This window comes from Monodelphis domestica, chromosome 4 (genome assembly GCF_027887165.1).
Source record: "Monodelphis domestica isolate mMonDom1 chromosome 4, mMonDom1.pri, whole genome shotgun sequence".
Lineage (NCBI taxonomy): Eukaryota > Metazoa > Chordata > Mammalia > Didelphimorphia > Didelphidae > Monodelphis > Monodelphis domestica.
The window spans coordinates 259,599,205-259,627,018 of record NC_077230.1 but is presented as its reverse complement, the minus strand read 5'-3'; positions in this window follow the sequence as shown (position 1 = coordinate 259,627,018).

Here is a 27,814-nt window from a genome sequence, read left to right as displayed (position 1 = left end):
TCATCTGATCTGGGGGGAGAGATGGATATTTCCAAACAGGAAAGGGTACATGATGTTTGTGCCATATTGGGACATGAGATTCATATAGTCAGCATCTTATGATAAAGGGAAGATCAAACTTAGGGAGGGGCTAGATATCCCTTTAGAAGTAGTTTTTATGACTTAGTTAGAAATCCTTATAAAATTATGAATTTTACTGATTGAATTAAGTTTATAATGGAATTTATACTAATTACTTTAGAATCACAATGCTGATTTTCTTAAACCTATCACTATCACTAAAATCCAATCAAATATATGGGGTTAGGGGTCTTTTTTCCCAACATTATTCCTCCTCTGATCTAAAGAACACTGCTACCAGTTTTCTGCTGGATCATTTACAATCTAAAAACAATGCAATATTTAACATGATGATGTCAACAGGCACACTTATGTTAATACATAGGAGATTGATTATACATTAATAAGTTTCATTAAGAGTATTTAGTCCCACAGTCAGCATGATCTTGCAGCATTTAATTCTTTCAGATGTCTTCCTTCTTCCAGGTTGATAAATCTGTTCCAGCCACCATTTTGGTGGATCAAATTCATCAACTTAGTCTTTATGTAAGTCACCATAGAGTTAGTTATTAACTAGCTGAATCTGTTAACTTGTATACCCAATATAGCAGGGACCAAATGCAGCACCAAAATTGAAAAATCACACTATTCAACCCCAGGTGATCCCTTCTTCAAAAATTTCATCTGTGGCATGATTAAAATACTTCTTTGAGTCATGTTGTTACTGAAGAATTCATATTGATCACCAGAAGAGCACATGGACAAATGTAGAGAATCTCATGAGAGTATATCTCCAAAGAAGTTCTCTTCTGGACCCAATAAGTTATGTAAACCTTTCTGTTTAAGTTTGCAGTTCACAAAATCAGCCACAAGATGAGGGATATCAGTATGTACTGGAGATGTTATTTTGGGAAGATAATCTGTTAATATTCATAAAAGCAATAATTGACATTAAATTGCATATCTATATTTTCAGAAAGACAAAGGGCCTTGAGACAGTAAGTGACAGATAACATTACAAATCAAACAATATTACCACATTGACCAAAAAGCATTAAAAGGTTTTTGCAAAGTTCCAAAGAAAGAAAGAAAACATTGCATACAGAGAAGAGCAAAAATTAAAATCCTCTTTGATGTTCTAAGGTGCCATCATTAATCTGGATTCCAACAGCAGCATATTTTAAGAAATGACAAAGATGACACTCAAGGAGAGATTGAAGGAAAAAGTGTCCTTAATCATCTGTACAAGTTCTAGTCAGTACAGTCCCTCTCCTGATAGCTATGATACTTTTTCTATGGAATGAATAAGAAGCTGCACACCATGGTACATCCTTCCTTTTGCTAAACCCATAACATATAAAACATCTGTACAGAGATATGATTATTGTAGCTACAGAAGCATTAGATAATTAATGTTGAAACATTTTCTGAGTAGGTGGTGCATACAGAGCCATATTTATGAGTAGGTACAGGGCCAGTTGATTCCATTCCCATAGTGTCTCAGGGATCACCATGTACCCACTCCAAGGTATTTGTAAAGCATTTCTAAGGTCCATAGAATTTCCAACAATATTGGATTAGAGTTCAAATAGAACAGTAAATATTCCTCAAGACTTACAAAATAAATCAGGAGAGCATAGACCATGCTCACACTTAGGAAAACAAATAATCAGGGAGTTCCAAATGATCACTTCCAAAACTAAAGGCAACAGTAGTAAGGTCAGTATTAGGAAAATGCCAAGTGTTATAGGCTCTCCTCAAGGCAGGTTGTCATTGGTTCTTTATCTACAACAGTTTATACTTCCTTAAAGTAGTGTGCTGTGCATGATATATTGCACTCCTTAAACTCTGGAGTATGAAGGGCAGAAAGGACTCTAGCAAGTTTTAACCAAATCCCCGTGTGTGTATGAGAGTGGAATTCAGTTTGAATGAGATGTTTATTGTTGCTGTTGTTACTGAATTCCATGTCCAATTTTCCCACTTATTTCCAATTTCTTATCTATTATTATTATCTATTATTATTCCTCCTCATAAAAACAAGGGAACTATATCTTGGAGGAGTAACTAAAATGTTGAAAAAGTCAGACTCGAAAAACTCTAAGGAGACAAAGTCTGCCTCAACCCGATATAAGATGTACTGTGACAAATAGATCTATACCTTTTGATTAGGAAGTAGAATTTGGCTGAGCCTTAAAGGAACAGCTAATTCCCACATGACTGTATGTTGTACATTCCACTGAAAAAAAAATTTTATATAGACAAAATCACCAGGTTGAAAATAATGTAGTTCAAAAGCAGTAAGGCTTGATTGAACAATAGTTCCCATTTGTTGTAATTCCTTTAACCTGTGTTGCAATTCCCTAAGATACTTGGCAATTGTCATGTCACCCCAAAGTATAGAAGTATATACAGTAACAAAGGGCTTGGCCTTTAGAGGTAGATGACCAAGTAACATTTTATAAGGAGAAACATGAAAATTGGTAACAAAAGAAGCTTCTGCCTTTGAGGCAGGAAGAACTTCTACCCAATGAGTCAAATGATCAATGATAACCAAGTGATATTTCCATCAAGCAACTTTGGGCATATATATTAAATCAATTTGTAAAGCTTCAAATGGGAGACAAGCTAGAGGGTGACCACCATATGCAACCTTTCTAAAAGCATGTTTATTAAAAGCCAAACATTCAGGACAACCTACAATGATTCTGAGAAGCTACCAATGTGATTCCAAGTGCTATACAGCCCCTTTTTTATTGTATCTACAATTTCTCGTGTGCCATTGTAACCACTTGCATATAATACCAACCATAGTCCTGCTACTAACATTTTTTGGAAGAAATGACTTGCCTTCCTCATTACTTCCCCATATCTCTGATACCTGCTTAACACCATACTGCTTAATCCAAATGTTCACTTCCTTTTCTTCATAGATGAGAACAGAGTCTTTACTTGCATCAGGTTCCTCTTCTGGAGTAGCAAGCTTCATGGTGATCCTTGGCTGCTGACTTAGCAGTGAAATCAGCTCTTTCATTTCCTCTGGACACAGGATCACTTTCCTTTTTTGTGTGCTGAAAAATGTAAGATGGCCAAGGCTCTGGGCAAATGTATACCTTCTAAGAAGTCCTTTATCTGGTCAGAATGGGTTACCTGTGTGAATCTTAACACTACTCAGACTCTACTTCAGAAGATTTGATTAAGCTATTTCCCATTTTTAACAATGTAGGTATTTGATCAGGAATGTATTGAGGACTAGTAAGACAGTGCCTTAGGGGAAGATAAAGTTGAAAACTCCTGATTGAACAATGAAAAGTCCCTAACTCTTACTTATAGTAAAGCTAGAACCTTAAGCTAGTCTATTTTTAGATCTAATACAAAAACATGCTAAGTACCTATAAAGGTTAAATTGGTACCTAAAAGGTCAAGCAATTTACAAAAGGCAAGCTTAACAAAAAAAGTGTGAAATACTCAGTATATTTTATCTAACCAGAGAAGGTGAGAACAAAAGAAGATGTGAACTAAGAATGGGAAGTCTAGGGAAAAAATGTCTACTGTGATTGGTAGGTGTGAAAATTTAGGGGAGGTGACACAAGAGAAAATTTCTTTAATAGGAAGGGGAGTTCAAAATTGAGTTTAGTTGGAGTTTGGAGTTTTGGGATTGGAAGTTAGTTGGAGTTGGAGTTCGGAGGTTTGGAGCTTGCTTGAAGATGATCTTGTGGTGAGTGATAAAGACTGACACGCTCTCCCTTAGGCTCAGGCCTAAGCTATTTGTCCTAGGCCCTTTCTCCCTTTATACCATTTTCTCTTTCTCTCTCTCTCTCTCTCTCTCTCTCTCTCTCTCTCTCTCTCTCTCTCTCTCTCTCTCTCTCTCTCTCTCTCTCTCTCTCTCTCTCTCTCTCTCTCTCTCTCTCTCTCTCTCTCTCTCTCTCTCTCTCTCTCTCTCTCTCTCTCTCTCTCTCTCTCTCTCTCTCTCTCTCTCTCTCTCTCCCCTTCCTTAATTCCTTCATTTATATTAATTAAAATCTCCATAAAACCCAGATGACCTGGGTATTTTCTTATTTGGGAATTTTCCCATGGCTACCACTTGATTTTAGATTTTAAATCAAGACACTAAAAATTATCTTTATAGTTTGGCTGAAACCTTTATTGTTTGGTCTTTACAATTTTTTAACATTCACAGTCTTGGAAAACCACATTTTCATGGTTACACCTATTTAACGGTGTGGGTGAGGAAGCCCCCTTTGTAAACACAGCATTCCTGTGGCATGACATATTCCCACAGCATATCAAGAATCTTAATAGATGTTAATAGTCTTTCCTTTGGAAAAGAAACAAGCTTTTGTTAGATTAAGTTCAGCAGCTTGAGAACTCAGATTAGAAGGCAAAGAGGCTGCCCATAAGATTTCACAGTCTGTAAACACAGCTGCCCGAGTAAAATGACAGAGGAAATTAAGGTAAGTGTTAAGAACTATTTTGCGCAATTATATGGCAATAAATATGACAATCTAGGTTAAATGGGTGAATATTTACAAAAATGTAAATTGCCTAGATTACAAAAGAGGAAATTGAATACTTAAACTATCCCATCTTCGGGAAAAAAAAATTGAACAAGTCATCAAGGAACTCCCTAAGAAAAAAAAATTCTCAGGGCCACATGAATTCTAATTTGAGTTTTATCAAACATTTAAAGAACAACTAATCCCAATATTCTACAACTAATTGACAAAATAAGCAAAGGAGTTTTTCCAAATTCCTTTAATGACACAAATATGGGACTGATTAAAAAGCCAGCCAGACCAAGAACAAAGAAAGAAGACTATAGACCGATTTCCTTAATGAATATAGATGTACAAATAAATTTGAGTAATTAGACCTTTGTCAAAGGTTTCTGTTATGAAAATTTTCCCCAATTTGTTGCTTCCCTTCTAATTTTGGTTGCATTGGTTTTTGTTTGAACAAAACCTTTTTAATTTAATATAATAAAAATTATTCATTTTACATTTTGTAATTTTTTCTAATTCTTGCTTGGTCTTAAAATCTTTCCCAGAACACTATTCTATGTTCTCCTAATTTTCTTATAGTTTCCTTCTTTATATTGAAATCATTCACCCATTCTGAGTTGATCTTGGTGTAGGGTATGATATGTTGATCTAAACCTAATCTCTCCCATACTACTTTCCAATTTTCCTCGCAGTTTTTGTCAAACAGTGGCTTTTTGCCCCCAATCTGGGATGTTTTGTTTTAGCATAGATTGTCTTGCTGAGGTCCTTTACATCAAGTCTATTCCACTGATCCTCCCTCCTGTATCTTAGCCAGTAGCATGTTGTTTTGATAACCACTGATTGAGAGTACATTTTGAGATATGGAATGGCTAGGCCAATTCTTTCACATTTTTTCCGTTATTCCCCTTCATATTCTTCATCTTTTGTTCTTTCAAATGAAGGTTATTATTTTTTTTCTAAATCAGTAAAAAAGTAGCTGGATGGGTATGAAACTAAATGAGTAAATTAGTTTGGGTAGGATTGTTATTTTTATTATGTAAGCCCCTCCTACCTATGAGCAATTAATGTTTTTCCAATTATTTAGATTTTGCTTTAATTGTGTGAAAAGTGTTTTGTAGTTGTGTTCATATAGTACCTGTGTTTGTCTTGGCAAGTAGATTCCTAAGTATTTTATATTGTTTAGGGTGGTTCTAAATTGAATTTCTCTTTCTAACTCTTGCAACTGAGATGTGTTGGAAATATATAGAAATGCTGATGATTTATGTGGATTTATTTTGTATCCTACAACTTTGCTAAAGTTGTTGATTATTTCTACTAGATTTTTAGTTAATTCTCTAGGATTCATTAAATAGACCATCATGTCATGTGCAAAGAGTGATAACTTGGTCTCCTCATTGCCTATTTTAATACCTTTAAATTCTTTTTTTCTCTAATTGTTACTGCTAGTGTTTCTAGTACAATGTTGAATAATAGAGGTGATAATGGGTATCTTTGTTTCATTCCTGATCTTATTGGGAAAGCTTCTAGTTTATCCCTATTGCAGATTATACTTGCTGATGGTTTTAGGTATATACTGTTTATTATTTTTAGAAAAGTCCCTTCTGTTCCTATACTTTCTAATGATTTCAATAGAAATGAGTATTGTATGCTGTCAAAGGCTTTTTCTGCAACTATTGAGACAATCATGTGATTTTGCTGGTTTGCTTATTGATATGATCAATTATGTGAAATGTTTTCCTAATATTGAACCATCCTTGCATTCCTGGTATAAATCCTACCTGGTCATAGAGGATGTCCCTTGTTATGACTTGCTGGAGTCTTTTTGCTAGTATCCTATTTAAGAATTTGCACCTATGTTCATCAAGGAGATTGGTCTGTAGTTTTCTTTCTCTGTTTTTGACCTGCCTGGCTTTGGAATCAGTCCTATATTTGTGTCATGAAAGGAATTTGGTAGAACTCATTCTTTACCAATTATGTCAAATAGTCTGTATAATATTGAAATTAGTTTTTCTTTGAATGTTTCATAGAATTCACTTGTGTATACATCAGGTCCTAGGGAATTTTTCTTTGGGAGTTCTTTGAAGGCTTGTTCAATTTATTTTTCTGATATGGGATTATTTAAGAATTCTACTTCTTCTACTGTTAATCTAGGCAATTTGTTTTTTCCCTTTTAAACATAATTTTATTTGGTCATTTTCAAACATTATTTATTGGAAACAAAGATCAATTTCTTTTCCTACCCCCCTCCCGCCATCCCTCCCATAACCAACATATGATTCCTCTCAGTATCACATGTGTCCTTGATCTGAACCAATTTCCATGTTGTTGGTATTTGCATTGGGGTGTTCATTTAAAGTCTCTCCTCAGGCATATCCCCTCAGCCCTTGTAGTCAAGCAGTTGCCTTTCCTCATTGTTTTTACTCCCACCCTTTGTCCTCAGCTTGTGGGTAGTGTTTTTTCTCCTAGATCCCTGCAGATTGTTCAGGGACATTGCATTGACACTAAAGGAGAAATCCATTAGATTCTATTGTACCACAGTATATCAGTCTCTGTACAATGTTCTCCTGGTTCTGCATCTCTCACTCTGCATCACTTCCTGGAGGTTGTTCAGGTCTCCATGGAATTCTTCCTCTTTATTATTCCTTTCAGCACAATAGTATTCATCACCAACATTTACCACAATTTGTTCAGCCATTCCCCAATTGAAGGGCATCCCCTCGTTTTCCAGTTTTTGGCCACCATCAAGAGTGTAGCTATATATTCCTGTACAAGCCATTTTCCTTATTATCTATTTGGGGTACAAACCCAGCAGTGCTATGGTTGGATCAAAGGGCAGACAGACTTTATCACCCTTTGGGCATAGTTCCAAATTGCCCTACAGAATCATTGGATCAATTCACAACTCCACCAGCAATGAATTAATGAACCCACTTTGCCACATCCCCTCCAACATTCACCACTTTCCTTTGCTGTCATGGTAGTCAATCTCCTGGGTGTGAGGTGATACCTCAGAGTTGTTTTGGTTTGCATCTCTCTGATTATAAGAGATTTAGAACACTTTTTATGTGCTTATTAATAGTTTTGATTTCTTTATCTGAGAACTGCCTATTCATGTCCCTAGCCCATTTATGAATTGGAGAATGGCTTGATTTTTTGTACAATTGATTTAGTTCTTTGTGAATTTGAGTAATTAAACATTTATCAGAGGTTTTTGTTATGAAGATTTTTCCCAATTTGTTTCTTCTCTTCTGATTTTAGTTACATTGGTTTTGTTTGTACAAAAAAATTTTAATTTGATGTAGTCAAAATTATGTATTTTACATTTTGTGACTCTTTCTAAATCTTGCATGGTTTTAAAAGCTTTCCTTTCCCAGAGGTCTGACAAGTATACTATTCTGTGTTCACCTAATTTACTTATAGTTTCCTTCTTTATGTTCAAGTTATTCACTCATTCTGAGTTTATCTTGGTGTAGGCTGTGAGGTGTTTATCCAAACGTAATGTCTCCCACACTGTCTTCCAATTTTCCCAGCAATTTTTATCAAATAGTGGATTTTTGCCCCAAAAGTTGGGGTTTTTGGATTTGTCATAGACTTTCTTGCTCAGGTCAGTTACCCCAAGTCTATTTCACTGATCCTCCTTTCTGTCTCTTAGCCAGTACCAAATTGTTTTGATGACCACTGCTTTATAATATAGTTTGACATCTGGGACTGCAAAGCCACCTTCCTTTGTATTTTTTTTTCATTACTTCCCTGGATATCCTTGATACTTTGTTCTTCCAAATGAACTTTTTTTTTGTAATTCAGTAAAAAAAAAGTTTCAGAAGTTCAATGGGTATTGCACAAAATATATAGATAAGTTTGGGTAGGATGGTCATTTTTATTATATTAGCTCATCCTACCCATGAGCAGTTAATGTGTTTCCAGTTGTTCTAGTCTAGTTTTAGTTGTGTGGAGAGTGTTTTGTAGTTGTGTTTATATAGTTCCTTTGTTACCCTCAGAAGATAAATTCCTAAGTATTTTATATTGCCTAAGGTGATTTTAATGGAATTTCTCTTTCTAATTCTTGCTGCTAAAATGTGTTGTAGATATATAGAAATGCTGATGATTTATGTCGGTTTATTTTGTATCCTGCTACTTTGCTAAAGTTGTTGATTATTTCCACTAGCTTTTTTGTTGATTCTCTATGATTCTTTAAGTAGACCATCATGTAATCTGCAAAGACTGACAGCTTGGTCTCCTTGTTGCCAATTTTTATACCTTTAAATTCTTTTTCTTCTCTAATTGTTACTGCTAATGTTTCTAGTACAATGTTGAATAATATAGGTGATAATGGGCATCCTTGTTTCACTCCTGATCTTATTGGGAATACATCTAGTTTATCATCATTACAGATGATGTTTGCTGATGGTTTTAGATGTATACTATTTATTATTTTTAGGAAAGCCCCTTCTATTCCTATGCTTTCTAGTGTTTTTAAAAGGAATGGGTATTGTTTTTATAGAAGACTTTTTATGCATCTATTGAGATAATCATGTGTTTTTTGTTGGATTGCTTGTTGATATGGTCAATTATATGGAGGGTTTTCCTAATATTGAACCATCCTTGCATTCCTGGTATAAATCCTACTTGATCATAGTGAATGACCCTCCTGATCACTTGCTGGAGTCTTTTTGATAGTATCCTGTTTAAAATTTTTGCATCTATGTTTATTATTATTAGGAATTTTTTTTTCTGTTTTTGACCTGCCTGGCTTTGGAATCAGTACCGTATTTGTGTCATAAAAGGAATTTGGTAGCACTCCCTCTTTGCTTATTATGTCAAATAGTTTGTATATTATTGGGAATAGCTGTTCTTTTAATGTTTGATAGAATTCACTTGTGAATCCATCAGGCCCTGGAGGTTTTTTCTTGGGGAGTTCTTTTTTGAACTCTTGGATATCTTTTTATGATATGGGATTACTTAAGAATCTATTTCTTCTTCTGTTAGTCTAGGCAATTTATATATTTGTAAATATTTGTCCATATTGCCTAGACTGGCATATTCATTGCCATATAATTGGGCAAAATAGTTTTTAAAGATTGCCTTAATTTAGGTGACATCTGCGTTTTCATCTTGGATACTATTAATTTTATTTTCTTCTGCCCTTTCTTTTAAATTGATCAATACTTTGTCATTTTATTTGTTTTTTTCCAAAATACGAGTTTCTAGTCTTATTTATTAATTCAATGATTCTTTCACTTTGTATTTTATTAATTTGTACCTTAATTTTTAGGATCTCTAATTTAGTTTTCAACGGGGGAATTTTAATTTGTTCCCTTTCAAGTTTTTTTGATTTGTGTGTCCAATTCTTTGATCTCTGCCCTCCCTATTTTAGTAACATATGAAGTCAAGGATATAAATTTCCCCATGAGCTCTGCTTTCACTGTATCCCATAGATTTTTAAAAGATGTGTCATAATTGTCATTTTCTTCAATGAAATTATTTATTGTTTCTATGATTGTTTCTTTAACTAAGTGGTTTGTAGAACCATATTGCTTATAATCCAATTAATTTTTTATTTACCTTTATTAAGGGAAGGTGCAAAATGGATTGCAAGGATTGATTCACAGTCCTCAATCCAAGGCTGGATCAAGATTCTAAGGGGAGTTTGAGCAATTTTCAACTGTCTGTGAAAGCTGGATCTCCACACTGAAGCTGTGACTCTGAGATTCTCCCTGGAAAATCATCCCCATTCATTCTGTTGGACAGAGTGATTTTGGAAGGGAATTTCTCCCTTTCTTGCAACTTCTAAGGATTTTACAACTGGATGTCTGCAGTCTGACCCACCAAGCATTCTGTATGAGAATCTGGGATCCCTGTCTGGACTTATTCTTAGTTAACTTTTGTTTAGTTTAGACAGGTTAAGCTTAGTATGGGAACTTATTGGGTTAATTATCTGGTTGGGTATTATTCAAATGGTTAACTTACCCCTTTCCTTCCCCATTATTCCCTTCCTTTATTAATAAATTATTTATATAATTGTGCATTTTCACTTTTCCTACAACCTTTCCCCACTTCCCTTAAATTCTCAATAACAATTTTGGCAGAACCAGTTAGGCAAACTTAATAAATTAGGATTTTATTCAGAAAAAGCAGTTAGTATAGGAAAAACAGTAGAGGCTGGGCACATTCCATTTCCACTCTTAGCATGTGGTACATTCCAGAAATGGGGGCAACAGAACTCTTGGACTCTAAATAAACTGGAATAGAAATTTAAACTTTAACCCTCTGGCACATGGACTAGGTGACCATCTTGGATTTTTGTTGTTATTGTTGTTGATTTTTTTAAATTTTTTTCTCTTGTTCTTTAATTGTGTGTGGATAAATAGTGATCACAGTGGGTTATAATAGTACTGATTCTGTTGTACATACCATTCAAATGTTAAATGTAAATATGGGGACATTTTAAGTAATTTATTATATGTCTTTTGGGATTGTGTTGTACACATCCCTTATATTACTTTCACTTTGTTTCCTAAGGATTGTTATATATTGTTAGATTATCAATAAATGAAGCCCTGTACGTCCCTATCTGTACAAACTGTTTCATCCCACATACCCTTATTATGTATCTATATGTTTATTGTATATAAGAGTAGAGCTGTGGTATTTAATATTGGCCTTTGATTTATGGCTGTAATAGTATGGATAACCAAAGACTCTTAATTAAAACAAATGATAATACTAATGAAACAACAACCAGAACAAATGGAAATATTCCTGAAGGGAAAAAATGTAATGATAATGATTTTGATTGAAAGAAGAAAGATGGTACACCTAAGAATTTAAATAGGCTGCAAAAAGGAGAGGCTGAAGACAAGGTTACCTTATTCCTTCTCATAGAACATCCTGTGTTTTCCCAGGATGAGATCCTTCAAGTGAAAACACATGAGAGATTTACCCAAGAGAATTGAAAGTCAGTAAAAGTAGAACTCTTTCCTTTGTGGAAGAACCAAACAAGGTGATCAGGGAAATACAAAGAGTCATTGATATTTTTGATCCAGACTATGATTTCTCTTTATTAATGAAAGAACTTTTAACTAAGAGAAAAAGGAATAAGTTTATAGAGGAGACAAGGAGTGACCACTTATTAACAACATGGGCAGATTACCAAGACATAGATATGTACAAAAAAGCACAATATGAATTAATGAAAGAAGCTAGACAATCAATAATAGATGTTAGATGAAGCCAAGAGGTGGAGAGAGGATATAGATTGGTTTCCCTCTCTCTTTCCCTAGTAAATCCCACTCTGACTGCCTTCAGAATCACAGGCTACTCTTCCCTCAGAGACTTGGTTGAAATAAATTACAGGACAGACAACTTCTCCCTCTTTGAGGAGAGAAGTGTAACTTTCCTTACTCCAAACTCCAAGTCTCCCTTCTTGGATACTATGAAGCAGGCACTTGATCTGGTAAACTATTTATTCTAAAGCATCAAATGAAAGGTAGGGCAAGTGAGTTGTGGGATAAGGTAATAGGAAGGGGGGGATAGGAAGTCCCTAAATAACAATTGTACCTTTTCTACCCAAATCCTACAGGGTCAGGTTTTGCCTGCCTGACCCTCTGGGGCCAGTTGTGAAAGCTGTTCTAATTCCTAGTTATCCTATGTATGTTATTAAATTCAAGGTGTCTAGAGAGATTGAGAGGACATCTTGTGGAGAGTGACTTTCTGGCAAATTCCTATTCACTATGGTTTGTTTTCCACTGGATATTGGGGTCAGGCTTTACATGAGAATACTTCAGGCTAGGAGGTTCACTTAGATCAAACTCTCTGGTGGGCTTCCCAAAGAGAAGTGGGTTCAACTGTTTGGATCTTCTCAGTTCCTCTGTTCCTTCCCCAGAATTCTCTTTCCTTCCTGCCCTTCCCCTCATCAAGATAGTTTTCCAGCATGATGAGTCTGTGTTCTTCTCTTACAAAGAAAAGGAATACTGTTATAGAAGAAAACTAAAGGAAGCAGAAAACAAGCTAAGGACAGTAAAATTAAAGAAGTTAAGGCAGTGGCAGCACTCAGATCCATTCAACCTAGTAACAACTATAAGCCTAGGGAAAGAAGTTATGTATCCCACAGTTGTTTCTTTGGACAATTGTATTGGGCATTTTGTCAGGGAATGCAGATATAGAGGTCAATTTTCAAGGAAATTGAATAGAAATGGAGGGTTCAATAGACAATAGAACTATAATGATAACTGGAATTATTATACTAATGACAATAACTGGAACAATAATAGTAATAACTGGAATAACTACCAAAGGAGGAATAATGGTAACACATGCCAGAATGCTTTCTGTCATGGAGCTAAACCACCAGATATGAGCACCATGCAGAACTGAGGTAAATCTGGAGCAAGGCCTAAATACAGTGAAGTTGTTAAGGGTGATCCGAACAAAGGGGCTTGTCCCTTATGAAGGTTTACCCAGTGTTCTTCCGCATTTGAATCAAAGGAAAATGGATTGAGGTTAAATGAAAGTAATTGCATTGGTGATGAGGTTAATGAAGTTTTAGATGATGTGATTAAATCAAAGGATAATGTAATTAGTGTTAATCATTGTAAGGAAAAAGAATATTGCAATGTAAAATTAGTAGAAAATTCAAATGATTGTAAAATAATGGAAAAGTAGTGAAAAATGTAAACTGGATAATGATAATGTGATTGTAAATGAGAGCAATGATACCAAAGTAGAGAGTATAAGGGCCAAGGAGAGTAGTGTAAAAGCTGATGATGGTGTTGAAGATGTTAAATCCTGGGAATATCATGCAGTTCAATTCTGATTGGTGCTCCTTGATATCTGAATTGTCTCTTTCTGGCTTCTTGTAAAATTTTCTCCTTAGCTTGGAAGCTCTTGAATTTGGCAATTACATTCCTGGGAGTTTTCTTTTGAGGATTTAGTGTAGAGGATGTTCTATGAACTCTTTTGATGTCTATTTTGCCCTCTTTTTAAAGAACATCAACAGTTTTCTTGGATAATTTCTTGTAGTATGATGTCAAGGTTTCTGTTTATTTCTGAGTTTTCAGGTAGACCAATGATTCTTAGTCTCTTCTAGACTTGTTTTTATGATCAGTTATCTTCTCAGTGAGATATTTTATGTTTCTTTCTATTTTGTTGGTCTTTTGACTTTGCTTTATTAATTCTTGCTGTTTTGTGAGATCATTGGCTTCCAACTGCCCAATTCTGGTCTTTAAAGGCTGGTTTTCCACTATAATCTTTTGGTTTTCCACTATATTATTTTGATTTTTTTTTCTTTTCAGCTTAGTCTATTCTACTTTTCATGGCTTCCAGCTGTTCAATTGTGTTCTCCAATTTATTTATCATTTAATTTGATTTCTGGGCTTCTTTCCCCATTTGGGTGTTCCTGTCTTTTAGACTTATTTTCTTTTTGAACTATTTCCAACTTTTCTTGCCAAAACTCCTCCATTTATTTAAAGTCTCAGATTTAAATTCTTTAAGAGATTGTGGCCAATTTCCACTTTTGTTGGGAAGTTTGGATGCATTTAATTATTTGTTGTCTTCTGCTGTTTCCTCTCTAGTCTGGGCTTTTTCTCCATAATGTAAAATTTATTGGGAAAGGAAAAGGGATTTGGAAAACATGGGGATAAAGGGAGATTTGTATGGGGTAATGAGGAGTTAAGGGGAGAGAGGGTATATTGCTTGGTGAGGCAAGGGAGGGAGATGCCCCCTGCTGAGAGGAAACAGAAGGGGTCCAAAGAGGTCTATTTGTCTTTGAATGACTGAAACTGAAGTTCAGCTCCCTCTATGACCAGAAAAGATAGTCCACTTATCTGACTGCAAATTCAAATAATAAAGTTTAATAACTAGTTGGGATTGGAGTTTTTTTTCAGCTTCAGACCTGAGGCCAGGCCCGGAGGCTGGCGGAGAGTTTGTCCCACTCCCCTCTACTCTCATTGTTCTAATTCAGAATCTTAGCAGTACACAGAAAGCAACAAGGTTTGACCTTCAGGGATGAATGGGCCTGAATCTCCGGGCTGAACCAAGAAGAGGCGGCACACCACACCAGACCTGGCTGAACAAGCTCCTTCCTCCTCCAACACCCAGAAGCAAGTCCCCCATGGCAGGAAGGAAGTGCTAGTCACAAGACCCAACTGCCACTCCCAGTTGGGCCCTTCCCCCATAAACTGTCAGTCTTATTTCCTTTCCACAATAAAATGTATCCAGGGTCAAAGCCTTCTTCTTAATCTTCTTGGTGGTTGGAAGTTGTATTTTCTGGGCATTATTTGCCATCTCTATGCTGGTTTTTCCTTCCCTTTCCATTCAGGAGTCTGAGTCAGAAGGGCAGGCTCTCTGTGTATGGGGTTAAGGAGCATGGTTTTTGTCAGAGGTCACCTTTCAAGTCTCTGCAGCTTCTACTGTTTGAAGCCCTTCTTTGTGGTATCTCCACACCCAAGGTATGAGCTCTTCTGCCTGTTGGGGTCTCAAGTCTAGCTGCTTTCAGAGTTATGTCTTTGGCGGTCTTAGTCAGCTGCCATGGACCTAGAAATGCCTCTTGCTCACTCACTGATTCTAGCCACTCTGGCTCTGTGTCTACCTCACTGACTCTGTAGGTGGGGTAAGGGGGAGGGTAGACCAGCTTCTGTTTGGGTGAAAGCTATTTCACCTCCTTATAGTGAGGAAATGTCCAAATCCCACATACCTTCAATTCTGCGCCCTACTGTGGAGTCCCTTCATTCACATGAATTTTTTTTTGGCTTTTTAAGGTATTCTTTTTTGGTAGGCGATGAGGAGAAGTAGATTCCTGCATCTAAACTGCAGCCATGTTTACACAGATGTCAGAGTTTATACTCTTAAAAATATATTAAAGATGCCCCAATGAGTTTTTCTTTATGTAGATTATATTAAGAGATTATTCACAATATTATAAAATAAAATGGCCCAATATTATTAAATAAATAGCTTTGACCTCAAAGATTCATTGAAAACATATATTTGTAATACTGTGGCATCTCGACTACATTTGAGAAATGATAGTTTAAGTCTTGTAACATCCACTAAAAAATTCTAACATTAAAAAATTTCAAGTACTTTTTTAAAGCAAAAGTAAAACATTCTCTTTGAACAAAAAATGAGCTAAAAATTATAGTAAGACTATAAAACATTTTAATGTTTACAGTGTAATTTATTATTTTATTTTAAAAACAAATTTCCACATATATTTTTGAGGCTATATGATATTTATTATCTCTGACTCTTTTTTTTTCCTTCTCTCCCCTCCCCCAGAGCAGACAAGCAATTCAATCTAGGTAATACATGTTGTAATGCAGCTGAGGAAGTCTCCAGGTATAATGACCTTTCGTGCCACTGGACCCAGGCTTCCAACACCGAGAGAGTGGGACTATCTCTGTGCATTGACACTTCCACTTAAATCTCTTTCACACACAAGTGTCTTTGTGCACACTCATCTATCCATAGATGAAAATGCACAAAGACAATTGTCATTCTCGCTTACCGAGAGACTACTACTAATACATGTTGTGAAGCACTTTAAAATATGATGACTTTTTATTTTAAGAATTCTAGGAAGTAAATGCTCTTCTTATTAATGTCTTAAAAATGAAGAAACTGAGTATACAAAGTTTAAGTGATTTGCCCACTGGCCATATTAACTATCTGGGACCACATATGAACCCATGTCTTCTTGGCTATATGTCAAACATTTTATAAAATTCTCCCTTGTAGCCATAATGTATTAAATCTAACATGATTTAAGGTTATAAAATTATATGAGATCCTTGATGTTCATAAAATGACTTAAATTTCTTGATCCAAACTTTTTTATAATTTCAAGTGTGATTATCACATTGTCTTGTAATTAAAAGCACATATTAATTCATTTATGTTTCAGAGATACATTTAAACTTCCAAATTAATCTGAGTTGAGTAAAATATTATATAATTCAAAATTGCATTTCATGAGCTAGGAAATAGCATTTCTAGTCCCAAATGGATATAGATTTAATAATATACCTGGATTGCTATGGATTATGTGGATATAGAAATCTATACCTTATTTGTAATTGACAGTTATCAACCCTTCCTATTTCTTTTTATTGGTATAATTGTGTTTCTAGTGCACTTCTTTTACACAACAGTTCTCATTAATCCCATAACAAGGTACAAAAGAGTCTTTTTACTATTAAAAAAGAAATCCTCAAGAAGATATCAATGGAAAATTGATTTATCTCCATGCCTTAAAACAATGATTAGGGAAGTGAATGTGAAGATTTTGGTACAGCTTCCATTGTGACCAGTCATATAGCCTGTCTCTATGCAGAAGAAAGGCAAACAGAGATTTGGAGGAGATTCATAATTTTTACTTCTCTTCCCTCCCCCATCCTAGAGATGACAAGCAATTCCACTAGGTTATACATGTAGCATTGTTCAAAGTCCATTTCCACATTATTCATATTTGCAATAGATTGATCTTTTAATACCAAAACCCCAAACATATTCCCATCAAATCATGTGATCGATCATATGTTTTTCTTCTGTATTTCTACTCCCCAATTCTTTCTCTGAATGTGGATAGCATTCTTTCTTATAAGTCCTTCAGGATTAATTATAAGATTGGAGAAAGCTAAATATCATTTATCATTTCACAGGAACTGTAAGAAGGCAGTCACTATACTTTAAGTTATTTCTAAGTCCTTTGCAATTCATTTATTTAAATGTTTTGAACACAATGAATGCTTGATAATTTTCTAATTGTTTTCCAATAATCATTCATGTCTGTTTGGAGCAATAGATTTACTTTTCTGCTTGTGTTTTCTATCTCCTTATTGGGAAAAGAAAAGTTAAAAAGCCCTATGGTTTTATGGAAAGAACACATTTTATAGGGACCTAGAAGAACAAGGTTTGAATTTCAACTACATCATTACTCTTTTTAGAGCCTTGAGGTTATTTTATATGATTGGTCCTTATTTTTCTGAAGAGTAAAATGAAGTTGTACTATGTATTCTGTAAAGCTTAGTCCTGTGATCCTAAAATATGTTCTTTGGTGTTAGATTTAAAATAGTTTTGAGCTTTAAATAGTTGTAGATAAGAGAGTGGGAGCCATAAACTGTGATAATTAAAATGTTTGGGAGCAAGGGAAATATATAACAATTATGACTGCTGAAATATGTTTTCTACTGTGTCTTGGTTTTATATAAATATAAGATGGTCTCCAGGGAATATATTCCTAATTTATGAATATGTCCAAGCCAACTGGGTTTTATAGAGAAATTTAATTTATAATACACTGATTAATCAATAGAAAAAAGAGAGAAAGTAAGAAAGGAATAAGAGTGAAGGGCCTCAAGCCAATAAGGCCTAGACCTCAGTCCTAAGAGATAAATCAGTCACTTGGTTTTATCACTCACCCAAGATCTCTCTAGGTAAGGCTTCTCATGCCAACCTCAGGCTCCACCTTCAAGAGAGCCTCCTTTCAAGAAATGTTTCCAGATGTTACAAGGGAATCACTTTAAAATACTGATATATATTAAATTAAGGTCGCCAAGGAATCAGCTATGTAATTCCTAAATGAAAAACTCAAGTCAGCCCTCAGCCTTTTTTGGAGTTTAATTACAATAGGAGTAAGAAAGGAATAAGAGATATATAGAGAGAGAGAAAGGGGAGAGAAGGGAATAGGGCTTAAATACCCCTTCTGTTTAGGCTGGGCCAAAGGGCCCAAGCCCTTAGATAGCTGGGGCAAAGAAAAAAGATCAGTCCCTATTACTCACGTGTCCAAAATGGAGAAACAGTCTCAGAGGCCCCCACCTTCAGCTTCCTTCCGAGCAAGCTTCCTCAGACCCCAGGAACCACACCGACCAAAAACTCAACCCTCTCCTCCAGTCTCCAGACCCTCCTATCTTTAAGGAAACCATCCAAGTTGCCTCCCCTCAGTCCTCACATCTACCAATCACTCTTCATCAATTTCCCTGTCAATGGAGGCTCTCACTTAACCCAGGACCGCCCAGAGGTTTCTGGCTTTTGCACATGTCTGTTGAAGGTCATATTTTTTAAATGATTAAACCTTTACTCCTTTGTTACAGCCCTTTCTAAATCCTGTTAACTTGAGAATGGTAGAGATTGGAATAATTAAATTTTGATCTAGGCTGCAGCCCTTACTCAATCCTATTAGGACTGAATAGGGTGGAGATTTATTCCAAGTATCTCCATTGTATCAATTCTAAAATCAATCAAGACTCAAAGAAATTCCTGTTCTATGCTTAAGCATAGGTCAAAGTCCTTTCCATTGTTCAGCAAAGGGTCTCTGTCCTAAAGTAATCTTAAGAAGGGAAGAGAAAAAACCTCCCATGCCAATGGGGTTCCCATTCCAATAGACTATCAGTAAGAAATTTTCCAAGTATGAAATATCCCAATGGTGAAATTTCCAACATTTATAAGTCTAAGGAATTTTGAGGTTTACAATCCCCCCTGATGATCATTGGGAGACTAGTCTCCCCATTGATCATTTAACATAATCATTTTGTAGTTCTAAATTCACTTCTAACTAAAGATATACACAATATTCAATTTTCTAGGAGAAATTAGAATAGTGAGAGAGGAAATAGAAAAGAAAAGAAAGCAAAACCAATGTTTGCTAGGCGCATTGACAGAAAGCCAAATTAGGGGCAGTCCCTTTTGGCATAAATGTTACAATAAATGTTCAATCAAAAGTTCAGTCCAATCAATCACATCCAAAGTTCATTCTTGATCTTCTTGATGAAGTGTAGGTTTTTGGCATCTTTCTGCAACAGTTCATTCTCTGGATATAAAAGTTTCAAGCTTCTTTCTTGAAGATCTTTTCTCGAACAAAATCAAAATCTTTGAAAATTTTTTATAACAGTAAAATCTTAAACAAAAGTCTTGGATTTTTATAAAAATAAAATCTCAAACAAAAAAAAATTCAAAAATTCTTAGATTTTAAATTAAAATGCAATCCCCCCTGAAGTAAGTATTTAAAAAAAAATTATCAAGTTTAGCTCAGAATGCAATGTTCAGTTATGGGGGTGTATGTGTCAATTATCAAAAGAATAGAAAAATAATCAAAAACATAAGAAAAATTCAAAATAGACCTTGTATAGGTCCAGTTTAAAGTAATTTCTATCCCACAAGTATGTAGGACAGAATGCAGTAATATTTCACTTAGCCATTTGTAGCCAAGACTACAGGAAGTTGCCATAATATAAGAAGAAAAGAATTAGAATTCTATTTTGATGGGGAAATGTCATTCCCTTGTCTGATTTTTTTCCTTCAGAGATATAGGGAGCCAGCATGATAGTCAAGCTTTTTACTTGTTTGAGTACTTCGAAAAGAGTGTAGATACAAGGAAGTCCTACGACTTAAACATAAGTTAAGCGTCGCAACCTCGAGTCTCACTTTAATATTTCATGTGTATTCTATTGGCACTATTCAGGTTTAGTCTGTGCTCCTTGTTTTTATCCCTTTTCCTGGAATCAGACACAAACATTAATCACAGTCCTATAATATTTTATCAATAAATGGCAGGTTCCCATAGTTTAAAGCTTTTAGGCATATATTGATATTATAGCAAGAGTATATATATTAACTTGTATTACTGCAGGGAAAAAATATTAATATTAATTATGTCTACCTTCAGTACAAAAAATGAGAAAAAATCAAATATTCTGATAAAAAATAAAAGAAAAGAAATAAAAAAAAATAAGGAAAAAAATCAGTAATTCAATATATTCTTGAGAAAAAAAAACAGCATCCATTTGTCTATGGATTATTATCTCCAATTCATATGATAAGATAGAGTCACAATTCATATGATAGGATAGAGTCAATCAGTCTCAGCAGAAGATGCTTTCTTCACATGTGAGCAGTGAATCCAAGAGTCTCTTTCTCCAATCTTTATAGATGTTGGAGTAGTTAATAATATTTGGAATGGTCCTTCCCAGGAAGGTTCAGTTGCTCCAGTTCGCTTGAAATTCTTGATATAAACTTTATCTCCTGGGTTCAGGTCATGCAGAGAAAAGTCTAATGGTCCAGCTTGTACTGCAGCTCCGGATTCATGAAGTTCACGTAGTTTGTGCTGTAACTCCTGTATATAGGAAGCAATAGTAATATCTCCCCCTAATAGCGATGTATAAGCCGGGGAGAAAGGCTTAGCCTGTATAGGCGGATGTCCAAAAAGCATCTCAAATGGTGAAATATGTAAGTCTCCTCTAGGCCTGCTTCTAAGATAAAATAGGGCCAGAGGGAGAATTTCAGGCCATTTTAAATGGGTCTCAGTGCATAATTTGCCAATCATAGTCTTAAGTTCTTTATTCATCCTCTCCACTTAGCCTGAGCTCTGGGGGTGATATGGAACATGGAATTTTGGAGTTATCCCCAAGCAAGAATATATTTGATTTAAGACAGAATCGGTAAAATGACTCCCTCTATCGGAGTCAATACGTGCTGGTAGGCCAAACCGAGAAATAATTTCTTTTAAAAGTATCTTTGCAACAAAATCTGCTGTGGCTCGGGTCGTAGGAAATGCTTCCGGCCATCTGGTTAGTTGATCTACAATTACTAGACAAAATTTATAACGTCCAGCTTTTGGCATTGTAATGAAATCTATCTGTAGATGTTCAAAAGGTGTGTAAGCCAGAGGACGTCCCCCAAAGGCTTTTCCACGATATGCATGTTGGTTATATGCCTGGCAAATAGGGCAGGCTGAACATACTTTAGAGGCTACAGTAGTTATACCAGGGGCTATCCATACTCTCTTGACAGAGTCCACGATGCCCTGGGTGCCAAAATGACCATTTTTATGAATACAGAGAATTCTTCTCCTGACTCCTCCTGAGTTCTCCTTCCACAGGCTCCTTCAAGACCTCTCCAGGAGCTCTCCCTCCAGGACCTCTCTCCTCTCAGACCTCCTTCAGAGCATCAACTCGTCTTCAGTCCTCAGACCCCACTATCTTTAAGCAAACAATATAAGTTCCCTCCCCTCAGTTCTCACACACATCTACCAATCACTGTCGATGTCTCCCCTGTGCCAATGGTGGCTCTAGCTTAACCCAGGACTGCCCAGAGGTCTGTCTCCTTTGCACATGTCTGTTGAAGGTCATATTCTCAAATAATTAAATCTTGATCTTTGCTGCAGCCCTTCCTAAATCCTGTTACTCTGAATAGGGTGGAGATTGTAGTTTCCAAGACCTGGTTCTGTCATTCCAAGTATCTCTTTTGTATCAATTCTAAAATCAATCATAACTCAAAGAAATTCCTGTTCTATGCTTAAGCATAGGTCAAAGCCCTTTCCATTGTTTAACAAAAGGTTTCTGTCCTAAAGTAGTCTTAAGTAGGGAGGAGAAGGATCCTCCCATGTCAAGGAGTTTCATATTCCAATAGAGTTATTACTATCAGTAGGAAATATTTTCAAGTATGAAATTTCCCAATGGGGAAATTTCCAACATCCATAAATCTAAGAAATTTTAAGGTTTACATTGGAAGGGATCTTTAAGAAACATTCTGAAAAAATTGTTCAAGTATCCATGCATGTAAACACCTGAAATGTGAACTGAAGTCATTTACTTTGATTTTAAATTAGAACTCAACAACTGTAACTAATAAAGACTGATGCTAAAGTCAATGCCTCTAAATGGAGCATGAATTCATCAGTGCATTTAAAGGAAATCACCTGGCAAACCTGTTAACATGTACAGTGGTATATTTTAGCTAATGCTTCTGTTTATAATTTCAATCAGACTTAATATGTCAAGCTTCATTTTGCAATTTTTTAATTGTATTTCATTAATATTTTATGTGTAATTTTAATATTTAGAAAAGGGAGAATAAGAGGGAAAATGAAAAAATTATAATTTAAATTTAAAATATGAATAAAAAATGAAACACATATATCATATGGCTAGTAATGTATTTTCTATATTCTTATTTTGGAAAGAAATTAATTATAAATCCACATCTATAGAGATTTGGATTTAGTCTGTGACTTCTATTAAAAATCCTTTTTTGACTGAATGGTTATGAAGGATTTGCTATTGTTGTTGGTGGTGATTTTTACAAAGTTTGAAGTGGTTGCAGTCTTAATATCAACTGGCTTATAGCACAGTTTAGTGAATAATATACAGGATACACAGTCAGAAAGAATGGGATTAAATGGTAATTTCATAATACAGTACTGTGTAGTATTACCTCTTGTAAATCACTTCTCTCTATGTGTCAATTTCTTTAATTGTAAAAAGAAATTGTTGCAAATACTTTCTAAGGTTTCTCTAATTTCTAAATTTACAAACATTTTAAAAATTAATGCCTCACCTGTTCTTTTCTTCATTACCAAAAATATTTATCAATTAATATTTAAGTGACAAAATTAAGGAAAAATATAGTATATTTTTGACATTGAATTTTCCCAGTTAAATGTAACAGAAATGCTTAACATGTTTTCCAAAATTATGAGATTCAAATTATCTCTCTCTTCCTCTCTTCCCCTACCATCTCTGGGATGGTAAAATGTTATATATATTATATATATATGTCTCAGACCTAATATATATATATATATATAATCAGGCAATCATATTTTCATATTGGGCATGTTGTGAGAGAAAACTCATATAACAGCAAAACCCCAAAATAAAAGTACACACCAATAGAATGAAGTGAAAAATAATATACTTCATTCTTCATTTAGACTCCATCTTTCCCTGGAGCTGGATATCATTCTTCATCATGAGTCCTTCAGAATTGTTCTGGATCAATGTGTTGCTGATTTAATATTGTTACTCTATATAATGTCCTCATTTTGCTTATTTTGATCTATTTTAGTTAATTCAAATGGTTCATGTTTTGTTTTGTTTTTCTTCTGAAATCAACTTTCACATAATTTCTTTTACTACAACTGCTTTCCATTACAATCATGTACCACAATTTGTTTAGCCTTTCCCCAGTTGATGAACATCTTCTCAATTTCTAATTCTTATCCACCACAAAAAAGAGCTGTTATTAATATTTTTGTACAAATAGATCGTTTCCCTTTTTTAGAAGGACATAGACCTATGTTATACCCAGTTTTATAGTCCTTTGTACACAGTTCCATATGGCACTCCAGAAAGGTTGGATAAATGTATAACTCTACATATATGTATTAGTGTCCCAGATTTCACACATTCTCTCCCAGAGAGGTGTGAAATAGGGCCTTAGATTCCTTTTATTTTGAATTTCCAAAAATTACATTTCTCTAATAGTCATTTACTATATTTTTATATGATTTTAGATGACTTTGTTGCCTCCATCTTCAAAGTTCCTCTTCATATCCTTTGGTCATTTGTCAGTTGATGAATGATTAATAAATTTGACATAATTCTTTATATATTTGTGAAATGAGGTCCTTGTCAAATAAACTTGCTGAAATCCCCCCATAGCTTGTTTCCCTTTTAAGCTTCATTATATTTGTTCTATTTCCAAAAACCTTTTAATTTAATATAATCAAAATTATTATTTTTACATCTTGTGATGTTTTCTGTCTTGTTTATTAATAAATTCTTCTATTGTCCATAGATTTCACAGATACATTATTCCATGTTCCCTTAATTTGCTTATGGTATCACTCTTTATATCAAAAATCACATACTCATTTTCAACTTACTTTGTTATACTGTGTGAGATAATGGTTTATACAAAGGTTCTGCCATATTGTTTTCCAGTTTTCCAAGCAGTTGTTGGCAAATTGTGAGTCCTTGTCCTCAAAGATGTGATCTATTGTTTTATCAAATACTAGGATGTGTTCATTGCTATTGTTATTTACAAGTGTATATAATGTACCTAATCTATTCCATTGACCCACTATTTTATTTCTTAGCCAGTGCCAGATTGTTTTGATTATTACTATTTATATTATAGTTTGAAATTTTGAACAATGCATTTCTTTTTATTTCTAGATATGCTTGACTTTTTGTTATTCCAGATTAATTTTTGGTATTTTTTGAGATCTATAATATATTTTTGTTAGTTTGTTTACTATGACACTGAAGGTAAATTAATTTAGGTAGAATTGTCATTTTTAGAATGTTAGCTTGGCCAACCCATGAGAAATTTTGTCAAAACCTTTTTCTGCATTGATTGAGATAATAATGTGGTTTCTGTTGATTTTGTTGTTAAAATGGCCAATTATGTTGATAGTTTCCAATGCTGAAACAGCCCTACATTCCAGGTATAAATACTTCCTGGCTGTAGTGAATAATCCTGGTGATATATTGGTATAGAATATAGTATATTTAAGCCTATGTTCAAAATATTGGACTTCAGAAGTGGCAAACTAATGACTGGTCATATTATATGAGTAGCAAATATAATTGGTAAACAGTAATGCAGATAGGCAGTGATATAGTCATTATTCTAAATAATTTCTTAGAAAAATGTCTATGCACCTCAGTTATTGATTTTTCAATTGGTTATTGATGATGAATATAGTGCATGCTCTTTATTTATTCTCCCAAACCAATTCCCCTTGTTAGTTTAAGTCTAGATACCTAGGCTACTGCTTCTCCCTTCATTATGTGTACCCTGAGAGGTTGGGAGGTGGTTTTCTAGTACTATTGTTTATGATTGCCATTTATGTGCTTCCTCCCACAATTCTCCATCATGAATATCAGTGGACATCATTCAGACATCTAGAATTAATTAGTTTTTAGAAATAAATATTTATCGTAACAATAGAGTTGGTATAAAGAAATGATCCAAAAGTCTGTGATGCAGTCTTACAATTACATCAGCTATTCTAGTAATACTGTTAGGATACTCAGAAAGGGGCCAAATTTTCATTCCTTTGAAATTCATAACGTCATTCTTCAGCCATAGGCTGACAAAGAAAAAGGAGAGGCTAAAATGTTCTTCTATGATTCCCCCAACAGATAAACACAAACCAGATTATTTCTCAAGGAATTATTTGGAAAGTTCTCATTCTAATCTTCTAGATGATCAAATCCTTGGAGTTCAACTGTATTGCAGAATCATAGATGATTCACAGGACAAATATCCCAAAGCAATCTGAAAACACTAACTTATCATTATTACTCAAGTTCATACGGTAGGTTTCAAGAACATTTAAATTGATGAGAGGATTTTTATCCCTCCTCCACAGGTATTCAAAAACCTATGACTGAGGATTAAATAGAAATGCTCTCTCTTGGGTAGGGTATGAAGGCTTAAAATCTTAATACTTATTTTTAATGGGACATGCTTTTATTGATTTATTCAATGGATTCCCACACTTAGATGTTGAAATGTATAGATGTAGACTTTGAAAATACCTTAGAAATCATTTAATTTAAACTCTAACTTTCTCATCTAAATATTGTAAAAGTAATGAATGGTTCATTAGTAAAAATAATGGTTCCTTACACTAATTGTGATAGGGTATCAGTGGAGTTTAGAGAGAGTTTGTGAAGCAGGATCAAAACATGAGAGAGCCAAATCTTGACTGAGGCTAGCTTCTGTTTCCCTCTCTTCTCCTTAAGGGAAGCAGTTGTCCGTTGCAACACTAGATTCCAGGAGGAAATGGCTGGAGGTGATTGAAGACAGGTATCCTACCAACTAAACCTAAGGATGTCCTTAGTTCCTCTCCCACAGAAAGGATCTAGAGGAAAACCTCACCAGGGGCTTTGCCTCAGAGGGGGTTGGCATAAATGACTCTCTAGAGTATCATATACCCTTTCAAATGCATGTCAAGAGGCTTAGCAAAGTCTGACTGCTTTATAAAGGTTCTAATAAAAGTTCTTATGTAAGCTGGGTGAAGGAAGGTGGGGAATGGTTACCCTAATATTCTCTACCCAGTCCCTCACCTGAAAAATGAGGATTTTGAGGGAGGCTTGAGCAGGGAGCTGCCCTTTCTTGGAATTTCAGAAACATAAATATGTCAAAGCCCCAGCAGCTGGTATGTACCAGATAAGAAGTTAGGGGCCGAGCGGAACCTGATAAGAACTTAGGGGCCAAGCAGACCCCAGCAACATGAACATGTCAAAGTTTAAAGGATAGTATATCCCAGATAAAAGACTGGGGAGGCCATACATGTGGAAGAGTATATAAGTCCCAACATTCAGGAAGATAATCAGAACTCTGGTGACAAAGTTTTCACTGGTGTGCACCAGTCCCATAATAAATTACCCTTTTCCTGATTGCATTGTCTACGGGTCTTCCTTGGTGGTGGGCGAAAACCCAGACCCTAACATTTGGGGGCTTGTCCCTCCCCCACCTCAGAACCCCTTAACAGAAGGGCAAAAGGCAGTGCCTTGGACTGGACCTTCAGGTGAGCTGAGTGGGGTGTGAGAGTGTGTGTGAGTGTGGTGGCAGGATGTGCATAGGGGAGAGGGGGACCCTAGATGAGCATAAGTCTTAGTGGAGGATTCATCCTTGTGGTTCAAACAAGGTCTCCTCATGCCAAGCTCTGTGGCCCACCCCTTTCTGGGGTGATGGGTTCACCCCGAGTTGTCAGTCCAACCCTCCCACCTGTTTCTGAGTGTGGACTCTGGACTATCACAGTGCTGTAACCTTTGCGAGAAAGCCAGTTGGAAAACAGAGAAACCATCTGTGATCAGGGGTGGGGAAGGAATAAGGTCCAGGGTACATACTGATATTGGAACTTTCAGGTGGTTTGAGTCCCCTGAGAACAGAGATCATGTCTCTGTTGAACGGAGTTAAAGCCTTTGTCAAGTTGAGAGAGCCCTGAGCACGGAGTTTTGTGTCTCTGTCTTGTTGGAATTGCTCTCAACTAGCTTAAAGGGAAAGGGGTTAGAGTCCCCTTTTTGGGAAGATATTGCACCCCTAAGAGAGACTGAGGGACACCCTACGATATCTAGGTAATTTTATGGCCCTGGGTGGCTCATATAGCCCTAGGTGATTTTTTGACACACTGAGGTTTTTTCGGCTGTAAGGGAAGGACCAGCCAGCCACTGACAAACAGTCGCTGGTATCAGGTTTCTTCACTGATTAAAGCCAACCTGCTTTGAGCAGTTGTTAACTCTTTCCTTATACAGGGAAGAAGTGCTATAATTATTACTTTCTTTTTTTGTATTCTTTTTTTAAAACAATATTTTATTTATCATTTCCAAATATTATTCATTAGAAACAAAGATCATTTTCTTTTCCTCCGCTATGAACCTCTCCCATAGCTGATGTGCGATTCCACTGCGTGTCACATGTGTTCTTGATGGTTTTACAATATATACCTTCCAAAGGTCTGACATGTA